Consider the following 14,932-nt stretch of genomic DNA (forward strand, 5'->3'; position numbering starts at 1 on the left):
GCCTCCTCTCACAGTGTTTCTTGAATTAGAACTTTTACCTTATTATTTTTTGAGCAAACTAAACTTTTTTTTAAATCGTCCATATACAGTTACTGAACGCGTGCCGAATGAACCACATACATCACTTCTGTTCTGGTCTCATAATTTATTGCGGGTTTATTGTCCTTTATACAAACAGAGCATTAAGGCGTCTCTTAGAAGATGCATTCAATTAAGTTGCTTTAGTGAGTGAATGCTGTGAATTGCCTGCGTGTTTTTAATTGCATCAGTAGAAAGAGCAGGAGGAGTAATCCCATTAGCTGCAGCAGAGAATCAAGATCAGCCCTGTTTTTATCAGCTTATAACACGCTGAGCCTTATGTTAAAGTAAGACCCATGGCTAAAAACAAGTTATAATGGGGAATGACAGGAGTACGTATTATTTGTATGATGCAGAAATATAGCATGAGATCAGTATTCAGGTGATATAAAGAGAAAACACCTGATATAGACAATAAAGTGATAAGAATGTGAACATAACATCACATCACTAACTCATTAACTTCTACTTTAGTTTCCCCAACTCACTTTAGTCTGCTGGCATTTTATCAAAACAGTTGAAAACAATGGACAATGCATTTCTGTCGGTATCTCACCTACATAGATTTTTAATACTCAATCCATTAACATCACAGAAGCAAAAACAAACAATTGATAAGTAGCTTTAACTCTGTGATGTATGGACACCAAGTGGGGAGTTTCTACGTCAGCAATATTCTGTCAAACATCATCTTTTTATTAGTTTAAAATAAATACAATGTCTTTTTGAGGTTTTAATGTATGTCGATATTTCATTATATAGCCGAAAACATGTTTTTTTTGTATATTCAGAAGATAATTGTGTCTGTGTGTAGAATATTTCAACCCACCAAACACTATTCCTTTAGATCAGAGCTGCACGATTCAACCAAGCGATCAAAACTATAATAAACAACTTTTTTTGCATTCGAACATGAAAGAAAATCCTGTTTTATCCTCCTAAATATGGAGATTTCCAACTGTTCTCTTTTGTATATCCCAATAAACTGAATATCTTTGGGTTTTGAACTGAAAACAACAAGACATTTTAAGTTATCACATTGGACTTTAGGAACTGGAACGGACATTTTCCACCTTTTTCTATCATTTTATAGACTCAACAGCTAATCAACATTATACGAGTCAAACAATATCATAATATATTTTGACCAGAGTTTGTTGGAAGCCATTTACGTTTGCCAGTTAGCTAACCTTTGTCCCTATAAATGCCCACAGTGGTTTATCCTTCAGTATTGTTATTGTTTTTACCGCTGCAGGACAAGTTTTATTGTGAAGAGAGACAGGAAGTGTATGGGAGAGAAAGAGGGCAATCACAAGCTACAAAGGTCCTGGCCCGGATTCAAACCTGGTTACATGATACCTGCTTTGGGCGAGAAATGATTGACTAAAGCTAAAAATGCTCAGCAAACATACAAAAAAAAGTCCCAAATACTCAAAATAACTTGTTATGTGTGGGTCAGACTCCTGCAGCAGCCGCAGCACGAGCGTATTCAGATGAAATGTAAGTGTTGAAATAAATTCCAGATTTGACCTTTGACACATTGCAGTGCTACTGCGGGTCAGACTGAGCTTTACAGCGAAAGTCAAAGTACACAAATAAACGAGGCAGAGTGGAAGTCATAAAGCAGATAAGAGCTGTCGCTGCGTGGTGGACTGTTATATGTGTGTGTCATACCTGAGCATGTGTGTGTGTGTGTGTGTGTGTGTGTGTGTGTGTGTGTGTGTGTGTGTGTGTGTGTGTGTGTTTTTTGGGGGAGGGGGTTAGCCTGATAGATTTAGATTTATTATTAAGATACTTGTGTTTTGGGGAGGGAACAGCGGTGTTAATGTTATTGCACCTTGTTGTTGTGCTAATGAGATACAGGTGGGATCGCAGACGCCTCAATTGCTTCACACTCACACACACACACACACACACACACACACACACACACACACACACACACACACACACACACACACACACACACACACACACACACACACACACACACACACACACACACGCACACATCTTAAGTGAGCATTTAAAGTAATTACACCATGTTTTAGCTTGCTTTAAATATTTAACGTAACGTTGTGTGCTAAATTAGAGACAATAAAGAGATCTCTTGGCTGCATCATGCTAACACTTAAGCACAATCATCTCACATGATGGACAGAGACAGATCCGATGCTGAGAAGGAATTACATTTTGTAAAATTATATGTACTACCGTTACTTCTACTACTACTTCTTCTTCTATAAAAAATGCATGAAAAAGAAATGCCTCAACTTGAGGCTTTGGAGGGCCTGGCCTGTGGGGGGACAGGCCAGGCCCTCCAAAGTTAGAATACTACTACCACTAATTATAATACTACTAATTTACTAATATTGCTTCTTATACAACAAATGCACACCTCAGGCCTCAACTTGAAATCCCCACCAGACCAGACCCTCATATCCTAAAACGGAAATGCTACCACTACTACTACTACTACTACTACTACTACTACTACTACTACTACTACTAGTAGTAGTGCATAGGTAAAGTTTCACTATGTCTGTTTTCTACATGTACATGTGAGTGATGAATAAAGCGGGTTTCTGTTTACGTCTACGAGGTCTCTACCACTACAACAATTGAGCTACTGAATAAAATGAAACACCTCAACTTAAATTCCTCCCTAAACCAGACTCCCAAATACTACTTCTACATAGTGTACTAATTCTACTACACATGCCTGATAGAATCAAACACCTCAGCTTCAGATACCCCCTGCACCGGACCCTCCTTCCCTCCCACATCTTTATCTGATGACATCAGAGATATGGGAGACCCTCCCGGAGCCCAGGGTCCAGATAGCATTGATAGCTGCTGCATACTGATGTTAATGTGAGGAGAATACCGGGGCTGGCTGGTGCCTGACAGCTGATAACAGATGAGGAGGAGGAGGGGCGATGTTGGGGTGAATGATAATCATTGGGGTGAGGTGAGGTTAGGAGGGTGTGTGTGTGTGTGTGTGTGTGTGTGTGTGTGTGTGTGTGTGTGTGTGTGTGTGTGTGTGTGTGTGTGTGTGTGTGTGTGTGTGTGTGTGTGTGTGTGTGTGTGTGTGTGCGTGTGTGTGTGTGTGTGTGTGGAGGGAAAGTGAGGTGGAATAAAGGTCAGGAGGAATGTGCGAGGTGTGGCCGGTCGCTCATTAGTCCGCTTCACAGCAGGGAGACATTATGGAAACATCAGGTCTCCTTTTACATTTAAATCTCAGACTGTTTAGCCAATGCTCCTCTCCAAGACGTCAACAACAGAGCATCTTAATGTAAAGGTTTATTACCCTCTTATGTGTCTTATGTGAAATCACTTAAATGTAGGTCAGAACTTGAGTGATGTTTAAGAGTATTTAAATATTAGGTATTCAGATTATTAGGTCTTTAAGTGATCTGTTAATGTACAACAAGTCTTTGTAACAAAAATGCATTGAAACGCATGCAGGTGAACCACATAGTGATGTGTGGATTGTTTCAGACCATTTCAATCTGGTCTGTTTGGCTGAAAGCTCAGACAGTAAACTGAGTGTTTGCAATGAAGATAAATGTGCAAATGCAATGTTTTCTTTGGCATTAACAAAATGATTCGTCTCCAGCTGCCTGAAAGTGCAAATACAGCCAAATATGGAGCGTTTCATGGACTTCTGGTCACAACAGCCTATTTAAATATTTGGTAAAGAGATTATTAGGTCGCTTAGTAATGTGTCGATGCACCACATGTCTCTCATGCAGGTGAACAACACGGTGAAGGGAAATTGACAACTAAAAGGCTGAAATCATGCAGTGCGATGTCAACAACGGATTATCTTAATTTCAAAAGTGTATTCCCCTCTCATGCGTTGAAATCACTTTTATGTATGTCAGGATCTGTTGTGTAGTTAAGCCCATTTACCTCTTCATTACCTGGACATATGCAAGGCTGTTTCATTGATTTTGTCAAGTTAAAGGGAAAATAAATAAAAGCAAATGTATCGCAAACCTTTTTATTGTCTGAGCTTTCAGTCAAACTCAGAGCATCAGGTCTGTTGATTGAAAGCTCAGACAGTAAACACTGAAACTGTTTGCAGTGGAGATAAATGTGCAAATGGTTTGTTTTCCTTCGCATTTACACATTTATTTTAACTCCAGCTGCCTCTTGACTTCTGGTAGAGAGAGGTGGCTCTGGATATGGCAAATCAGACCAAACATCATGATGCTTTTCACTGATTTCTGGTCTCATCAGACAGTTTAAATAGTAGGGTTTCAGATGTTTAGGTGTCCCACTAACGTGTCGTTGCGCCACAAGTCTCTGCAGCAAAAATGCATTGAAACACTCGTGGTGAACAACATGGTGAAGTAAAAAGGTCAACCAAAAGATGGAGGGATGCAGTCTTCGTGGCATGGTGTGGCTCGAGGTCAGTCAGACCGTCTTGAGGCCATCGACTCCCACACAGGCTGGAGCTGCAGATCCCATTGTTGTGTGTTTGTGTTAATCATTACCTGCGTCGTGTTCGCAGCACAATGAGACGAGCTGAGAGAACGGGCTTTGTGATGCAGGGGGGCGCTGCTGCCAAAACACTGAGCTGAAAGAGAGACAGAGCCGAGAGGGAGAGGAGGGGAGGGAGGGGGGGGGGAGAGGAACCGAGAGGGCAGGGAGGAGGGTCCCACAGCAAGAGACCTGCGATTAAAACATGTCATCTGACGTACTGGTGGTCCTGTCACTACAAACACACGCTGTGCAGCCAAACTTTGTTTTAAATCCACAGGACTTTATTTTGAAATGTAGCAAAGATCACAGAGTTTGTAAAGATCTCAAATAAGTCGGGATGAGGTTGAAATACTTAAAGGAGAGGTGTCATGCTTTTCCGGTTATTACCCGTCCCCTTGTGTGTTATGAAGGTTTTTATGCATGTAAACGGTGTGCAGAGTCAAAACCCTCAAAGTGCACCCTGTAGCGAGTAAAACTCTAACACAGAAAATACCTCCCCAAAACGCCTCGTTGGAGATACGTCATTGTCCATTTGATTCTTCCGGGACGGCATGATGTCAAGCCATACCCGGAACGAAATGGACCAATCCGTGGAGCCGTTACGTTACGTCCGCGGAGCCGTTACGTTAAGCCCCCGCTGATTGGTCCAAATTGACCAATCCACGGACTTCGTCACACACACATCTGTGTGCAGGGAGCAGGCAGCTCAGCTGATTTCTCCTCCCTGGCTGCAGGCTGATAACAGACAGTTGGGATCGCGGCGAAATTCTCTCTGCAGACCCATTCTCACAGCGTTTATCAACCTTTTTCTTACTCAATATCAAGCCACACTTATTAGCCGCGTTCACACCGGAGTACTTTTCACCGTACTTTTCGCGTTTAGTTCCGTGAGTACCCCTTATGTCGCGTTCACACCAAAAATCGTACCTAATCTCGGGTACTTTTACCCCCATTTTTAGAGCCCGCTGGGAGAGCGTACTTTTCTGTGGGTGAAAAGTGCCCCAAAAGTGCCCCAGTGCTGATTGGCTGGGCGAATTGCAAACCACGCCCGTACAACTGTGAAAATCTTGTGTGGAGACGCCATTGTTTTTCCTCGCTACAAAAATCCAACGCACCAACGGAGCGTTGGGTTTGTTTTTGAAAGCAGTTATGGCAAGCATCAAGAAATGATGAGGAGGTGTCGGCGCTTCTGGAGATCTACGCCGAGGACGCGACCCAGGGAATGCTACTGAAGCCAGTTCAGTAGCTTTCACTCGACCTGGGAATCGTGCACAGCCGGCTAAAAATAAAGAAACTCAGGACTACAAACGGCGGATTCAGTGGCCAACGATGACTACCACGACGAAGGTAAAATCAACTACATGCACTGGGGTTTTAATCTGCACAATAATGGTCTCAGATGTACCTTTATTTGCTCAGTAGATCAAGCTAGCCATGCTAGGCTGAATAGGCTAACACCGGCCCCGAGCTAGCTACATCTAGCTAGCTAGATATTCTCGGCCGCTATGAAAACGTTTTGACTTGTGAATAACTGTGCAGTGTTTCTGTAATTTGCTTCACTAACTCATGGCACTAATCGTCTGTTTCAGGCGAGGATGGACAACTCTCGGGATTGGAAACAAGCGAGCTTTGCATTCTAGATCACAGCGCTAGGTCGTCCTCCTTACCAGCAACCAAACGCAAAGGTACACACACTGTAACTTTGTCTTGAAAGAACGTTACGCATCGAACTGATGTTCACAATCATGTTTATTTCATAATATTCATCATATTTTATGTTTAACTTGCCTCAACAACATTAAACAAAGTTCAAGCATACATGAAGCACTCTTCAAAAAGAAACAATCCTCCGTGTTTGAACCTCTTAAATCGCTGCATAGCCGATTTATTTGGACTGGATTATCCCAGAGAGGCCAAACATTCTTTATAACACAGTTTCAGATTTGTGAAACCTTAATTCTATTTGTGAAAATACAAAAAAGGGTGATTTCAGTGCTTTTTTACATGTAGACCACATTAGACCAGGTCCTGATCTAAAACCACTATACCTAGACTCATCAAATCTGGACTGGATTATCCCAGAGAGGCTAAACATTCTTTATAACACAGTTTCAGATTTGTGAAACCTTAATTCTATTTGTGAAAATACCAAAAAACACATTCCTAGTATGTTGTAAAACTACATGGCGACTAAACAGATCTTGTATCTTGCTTATTTTCCCCTCTTAGGAAAGCGGACACGGGATGCGAATTTCTTTGACACCGCCCAGGCGTTGGAGGACCGGCGTGCCGTGGTGAAAGAGTCGATGCACGGGGATCAGATGGTGCTGTTCACCAAGGCCCAGGAAACGGAGGACAAGATGCTCACCAGTTCATTTTATATTATTGTTATTACTGTTATTATATAGTCTTGATACAACTGACACTTTATTTTATATTGATAATGTTAATTTACATGTACAACTTCTATTTTATTTACATTAAAAATGTGAACTTCTATTTACTGTTAAACAGATCCTGTAGCTTGCTTATTTCTCCTGACACTTTATCTTTAGTGACCTGTGTAGCATCCTATACATCACATGTAAGTGATTATTCTGATACCATCATGTTTCATCGGTTATAAACTGGCAAAGCTTTATTTGTCATTTATTTATCATCAATGTTGCAACCTTGTGGAGGAATGGCAGGGGCACATACACAAATATGATAATTTATATAATTTTAAATATTATTTGACCTAAAACTAAATGTTTTTATGATTGTCCTCTGAGGAGGACATGGGGATTTGCAAACTTTTAATTCCCCCCCCCATTTTACACAACACAAAATGGAGTCCACTATGGGCCGAAACTAACATTTATGTTTCCATAGTGTTTATGGCAGACGGATGCAGTGGGTCTCAGGAAGATATATATATATACTAATAACGGTGGGTTTGCTGCTGAGCCTATTTACTGTGCATACAACACACCTGGCACAGTTTATTGTTATTATATTGCCACACTGTACACTATTGTAATGTTGCCTGTCTTGACTGGAAAATAAAAGAGAAACAAGCACTGTACAAAAGATTAGCTTTATTGTCAAAATGTTTACAATTTACACGCTGTTCAGATGCCTCATAAAGCTGGGTCGCCTGTAAGGCAGTCCATTCGTCCCTGTACTCATTACTTTCACAAAGGTTATGTAATATGCAACATGCTGCCACCTGGATTGTGATCTTGTAGTCGTTTCTTTTCATCAAGCACCGCCACCTGCCCTTCAGTCTGCCAAAAGCGTTCTCCACCACCACTCGTGCTCGGCTTGTTTTGTTATTGTACGCAAGTTGCTCAGGCTGCATTAACTCAGTTACAAAGCTGTATAACATGAGCACAAACAGCACAACTTCAGTCGACTCCATCTCCATCATGTCTGAGGTCGGAAGGTAAACAACAGACGCCTAATGTACAGCGAGTGGGTGGGCGTCGCAGTATACGCGGGAACTTTTTCTTCTTCTTCTCTTGTTTTGCAGCGGATTGCAAACAACTTTAAGGTGCATACCGCCACCTACTGTACTCGCCGTGGAGTGGTTTGTGGCCTGCCAGTAAAGCCAAAGCAGAAGAAGAAGAAGTGACGTCAGCGGCTCATTTGCGTAATATTCCCTCAGGGAAAAGTACTCCGGTGTGAACGCGATCTGTACTAAGTGCCCTGGGGTTAAAAGCGCCGGGGCTCTTAGTGCCGGAACTAAGTACAGGAAAGTACTTGGTGTGAACGCGGCTATTGTTTTTACTTCGGATGTGAGTTTGTGTGTGCTCAGGATGAGTTTGGCTGTGTTTCGCTATGTATCCTAAACAAGGAAACAACACCTCCACGGAGCTCAGCGCGATTCACAACGTCCCGACCAATCAGAGCACACTGTGCTCACAGGGAGGGTGGGGGGCTGGAGCTTTTGGAGCTACAACGAGCCGTTAAAGGCAGAGAGTGAAATTCAGTGAATACACGTAGTTTACAGAGATGCTGTATGAGAAACCAATGTGAGTTTGGAAAAATGCACAGTATAAATCTATTTTAGTATACCTCAACAATGGAATTATGATCAGTGGAAATGGCCATGACACCTCTCCTTTATTTTAGATCATGTGTTTGGTTTTGTGTAGAAAAATGCTCTGCTTTCTGAAATTCAGTTTTCCAACAAACACCCACATAAACCAGATACAAAAACTTTGATTCAAGCTTTTCAATCAACATCAGATAAGATGAAACTCTATTGATTCTTCAGGAGAGAAATGATCCTCACTACAGCAGAAGAATCAGACCGGAAAGAAACAGATACATATAAAAAAGTGTTTGATAAGTAATGAGAGTCAGAAAGCAATCATAGTGTAACAGCTGAACGAATAGTGAAGATATCCAATAAATAGTAGAGATCGTATATTTTGAACATGTAGACTATGTTTTATGTCAAACAACAACAACAGAGTTAATATTGGAAGCAGACTTTGTTGGTAGACACATGTTGGTACTGGATATAAATCTTGTTGTGTGGTTAATGCTCATATGTTTACATCTATAATACACATTGGGCGCAGTAATGACGGCAGGGTTCAGTGTGTGGGAAAAGGGAATGATCCATTACGTTGGTGTAAGGTTGGGAAATCACACCTGGCTCGGTCTGAGGTCACAGCTGTTAAATACCGTCTTACTTACAGCAAAGTAATCTGATTACTTGAATACGTTGCTACATGAAGAATAGTGCTGGTTAATTTCTTAATTTAACTTTTGGGGGAATTTTTCCTTCGCATGATTTGATGTGAAAATAACCTATTTCAACACAATAACTGTGAAAAAATAATGTATTTGATTGGTGTACAGTTACAACACAGTATGCATACTCAAGTACTACAAATACAAGGTATAGCATTGTATTTATTTTGCTATTATATTTGTATATTTGACCAATATGATCATTTTAATAATACTACATTTGTCTGGCAGCTTTAGTTACTTATTATATAACATCTGCATTTAACAGAAGTTCCCCTTCTTGTCCCGTGGAAACCATATCTCTCCAGATGTGATGACTTGAAATGTATGTTATAAACTGGAGGAGGAATTTTTCCTTGACGTATTGAGAAAATGATCCTACTTCTTCAAAGACTTTTCAAAACCCTCTTGGATCTGCTGGAAAATGTGATCGTTATAAATCGATACGTATTTCAAGACTTTTACTTGTAGTGTAAAAAGTACTCCTACACACACACACACACACACACACACACACACCACCACACACCACACACACCACACACACACCACACACACACAACACACACACACACCACACACACACACACACACACACACAACACACACACACACCACACACCACCACACCAACACACACACACACATGTGCCCCTACCACAACACCCAGCTGTTTACATGAAGATGGATATCATTGACAGCCAATGTTTTTCCCTCGCTTCTCTTCTCTCTTTCTTCTTTGGTTTTTCCTAATACCATCCAGCAGGGGTGTCCCTGTCCCCCCTCACACACACACACACACACACACACACACACCACACACACACAAACACACACACACACAACACACACACACACACACACACACACACACACACCCACACACACACACACAACACACACACACACAACCACACCACACACGCACACACACACAAAAACACACCAACACACACACACACACACACAGAAGGCTGAACTCTGCCTGAACCCTGCGGCTTTAATTAATTCTCTCTGACTTTGTTAATTATTTGTTTGGCTGCCCTGTGTGAACCGTCCCTTCTTTGAAGTATTTTGGGATGTATGCCACGGCTGACACAACCCTGGCACTCATGATAACCTCGAGCTGAAGAGGAGGCGGAGGATTCCCTCTCCTTCTTCTCCCTGACGTTCGGCTTTGTATGTTTTGTATCTGTGGAATGAGTAAGATGTTACAGTAGGCTTTTAGAGTCTTCAACTTAGATCAAGCAGAAAAGAGAGGAGGGACATTTAATGAAGGCCTTTGTATGAACTTCACATAACTAAGTTCACGTCGTTTGTGGGAGAAAGGGTGCTTGTCAGATAGAGGTACAATTATTGTTAAAATATTTGATATGATACGAGATATTTAAGATATTTGGTCAGATATTGTTTTATTTTCAAGGACCTAAGATGTTGCATATTGGACACCATCTTCAAAGAGCCCCCTAAGGTCTCTTCATTTAATCTTGTGATGACGAATCCAAAAAACATGAATACATTAATATTCAAGTTTGAACATAGCACCACCAGATTATAACATTTTTAATAGACATAATTACATTTGACACTACTGATTTTAATTTCTAGGGTGTTGCTGGTGTAGTGGCATCATGCAAGATTCCCATTCATGCATTTTCTGTACACTTCCCCTCTGTCCAAAAGATTGAGGATAGAGAGAAATGGCATTAAAGCTTGTGTTCATGTATGTCAAGGCATATCATTGTGTATTCTCGTGTGTAAAACATTCCTGAAACAGAGGGATCTCTGTCCTGCAAACACAATGTGTGATATTCCCAGGATGGACACTCAGACACATGTTTGGTTTACCTCGATTCAGCCAAAAATCATAAGTAATTTGGTTTTTGAATTTTTAAAGGGGACCTATCATACAAAATGCACTTTTTGATGTCTTTTATACATAAATATATGTCAGGGAACTCACGCAGCGTTAGAAAATAAAACCCTCTCTCTTTTCCTCCGTACCCAAATCTCTAAAAACGGGGCTAGAAACGGAGCTGATCCAGATTTGCGTTCGAAATGACGTAATATCGGAAATGTGGACCCACGGCCCTATCGGAAAGTTGCTATCAGAAACAATGCCCGACTGTTTTGGACGTAATATGGTCGGTGTTTACATTAGCATCGCTAACACTCAGAGCTAACCTGTACTGGAGAGCATGTGTGTGAAGAAGCTGGATATAAAAAGGAACTCACCTTGTGGTATAACCGGCAAGAGAGAAAGCCTTTGAGCTCCATACTGTTTCAGAAATAATCCTTGATAATCCATGATATGGCGTTTCATCACGGCAGTATTTAGTTTAGACAGTAGCTGCCGGGTCCCGCATGAGCTCAGCCCCCTCCTTTTTATTTATTTTTTATTTATTTAAAGCTTTATTCCCCAAATCAGCACTTTTGAAACAGGAAGTGAAATAGAGGGATATGAGGCATGGCTAGAATGGGTGATCTGTTTGGTATTTTGCGCAAAACACTTCATAGACATGTTTTTTATATTTTTTTATATATCTGAGACCTATGCTATTGCCTAAAAATAGCATGATAGGTGCACTTTAAGTTTGGATCTAATACTAATATTTTTAGGACACAGTGTCGGAGCATTCGTATACTGAATACTAGACGATATAAACTGCAACAAAGGCTACAAGGGTTCCACTGGTTAAGCAGTATCTGGGTTTGATGTCATTTCTGTAAACTTCTCCTCTGTGGGTTGAATATCAGATTTCTGACCTGCTGAATGCTGCTCTGTACTTTGATTTGGTGAAAATGAAGATAGAAAGAAGTGGCATTGTGTTCATGTATATAAAGGTATATTCATATTGATGTGTGTTTCTCTTCCATCTGAACACGGTGTGTGATATCCCAGGATGTTCACTCAGACACATGTTTGGTTAACCTCGAGCAGCTCTGAAGGGTTGAGCGAACGCAGACTCCCGGCTGCGGTCCTCTGGAGGAAATCCGGTAACGTGTTACATATGGGGGGGTATTATTCAGGATTACAGTTCAATAAACAGAAAGAGAGGATGGAAAATGATCCCTCTCGTCCCCTTCACTTATTTCCTGTCTTCTCTTCCTCTTCTCATCTCTCTCTCTCTCTCTTTTGGGAGATCTTTCTGATATCAGATAAAACAGTGCTACAGTCAGTCTTGATTTTGTAGGACAACTTTAACTTCTCCTGAAATGGGTTTTGCTTTTCTGTGCCTCTCGGCTTTAAGAAAATGTGACAAAATAAATGTATTAATATTGTAAATTACAGCTTTCCCCCATTGGTAATACCTATTGCCCTTTTATGCTGGTTGATTTGCTTTCGTCACTTATAGCTATCAGTTCTTTTTCTATTTCAAAAACATGAAATCTGCCTGCGACCATTTTCCACGTAATTCCATCCGTCTCACTCTTTCATTAAAGGTCCCATGTCATGCTTTTCTGGTTATTACCCGTCCCCTTGTGTGTTATGAAGGTTTGTATGCATGTAAATGGTCTGCAGAGTCACAAACCCTCAAAGTACACCCTGTAGCGAGTAAAACTCGAACACAGAAAATACCTGTCTATGCTGCCCCAGAACGCCTCGTTGGAGATTTCTCTTTTTCCATTGTTTACTTCTTGGGTATAGTGACGTATTTCGGGTATAGTGACGTAACGTAACATAACGGCTCTGCAGATTGGTCCATTTGGACCAATCTGCAGAGCCGTTACGTTTGGACCAATCCGCGGACTTCCTCACACACACACACTCGGCGGGACGTTGCGAGGCTCGCTGCTGCGAGGAGCGGGACACTGTGAGCTGGCTCACTGGTGTGGGGTCGGCGAGACACCGCGGAACTCAGCCTGAGCACACACACAAACTCCCAGCCAGGCTGCGGGTGTGTGTGTGCCCAGGCTGAGTTTCAATACACAGTGAATACACATACTATACAGAGATGCTGTATGAGAAACCAATGTGAGTTTGGAAAATTGCACCATATAAATCTATTCTAGTAGACCTCAACAATGGAATTATGATCAGTAGAAATGGCCATGACATGGGACCTTTAATGTCACTTCAATAGAGGCACTGGTGGCCGAAAACAATATTTTGCAAACAAAGACAAACAGACCAAAACAACATGAGCTAGCAGATTTGCCAGATTTTGGGTCAAATTGTTGGCACACTGTAACAAAAGCTGTGGTGCCCCTGTGTTTTAAAGCAACAGTGCCGTCCTGGATACCCTGAACATGAACGTGTAGAATGATGCCCTTCTAATATTTGAAACGCTTCACGATTGGTTTGTGAGAAAAATATGGAGTATTATAGTTTTCAGTTGCAAGGCACTACAGAGGCCCAAATGTGTGTTCACAAGAAGTGAAAAAGTCAGTTTTTCATTTCATTTTTATTCAAGAGAATACATTTGAAGAAGTATCAGCATAACTACATATACACTCTTGAAACTCAATAAAAAAGGTTGCATCAAATATTAAAAACGAAAGTCTTCCAAATAAGAACTTGCCGTTTTTTAAAAACCTTTTTTGACATTCTGACAATTCACTGTTTTCTCCCAACACGACCAAACTCTCTGTATTTCTCTGAATGGCCGGCCGGCGTCACAGTAGCATTTGCTAATGGATCCGCCCTCTCCATTGGAGCAGGAAGTGGGACACCCCCCCCCCCCCCCCTCACATTAAGAGCCCACACTCCAGCTCTCCGATGAATGAACCTCGCACACCATGCAGTCCCTTGTTGGCCTCCATTCACTTCAAGACACAAACAATATCTACAGATCATTATATTCAGTTCTCAAAATGTCCATTAACATATTGTTTTTAGTATAACCATAATATTTTCAGATATGGGTTTTTTTAAAAGCCTTTAAATAGATTATACCAGGTACATTGATTTCTTAAAACAACATTTGCAAACACACTAGTTGACTCAGTTCTTTCAGTTTAACTTAAAAATATACGTAAAACATCTTATTAGTGACTGAACCTTGATTCTTAAATGTCAAAGCCACATTTCTGTATTTTTGTTAAAGCTATTTGTCATGTTTTCCTATTTTATTGAATCCATTACTTTAAACATTTCGTTTTATTGTCATAATACATCAGGAAAACTAGGGCTAGTCTGCACAATGAGAATTACTTTTATATTTCATACCTTAAGGACATTTGGCTGTGTATACTTACTATGTTTTCTATTCTTATTTAAGTACAATTTGAATGCAGGATATAATATTTCAAACATTTTTAAATTATAGTAGCCTATTGGTTTGTCAACAATGATTTTTGGTCCACATTAGTAGTAAATGATGGTGCCACAAGTAATGAAGGAAGTAAATGAACACGCCCCACGATATAGCTGCAGAGAGCCTCACTTCGCTCACCAGAGAGATTCCACTGCTTTTCACACAATGTATGAAATGTTTGATTTTGAATTTGAAAGTTGAATTGTGACGTATAGCTCATCTATTAGAGCAGGTGGCACATTTCCTAAGGCTCAGTCCGAATGATGAATCTGGTTTGGGAATATTTACTGCGTGCCATCCCCTCTGTCTTCGACTCTTACTCTTCAATAAAGTCACTTGTGGCCCAAAATATAACTTAC

This window comes from Trematomus bernacchii, unplaced genomic scaffold, assembly GCF_902827165.1.
Source record: "Trematomus bernacchii unplaced genomic scaffold, fTreBer1.1, whole genome shotgun sequence".
Classification (NCBI taxonomy): Eukaryota; Metazoa; Chordata; class Actinopteri; order Perciformes; family Nototheniidae; genus Trematomus; species Trematomus bernacchii.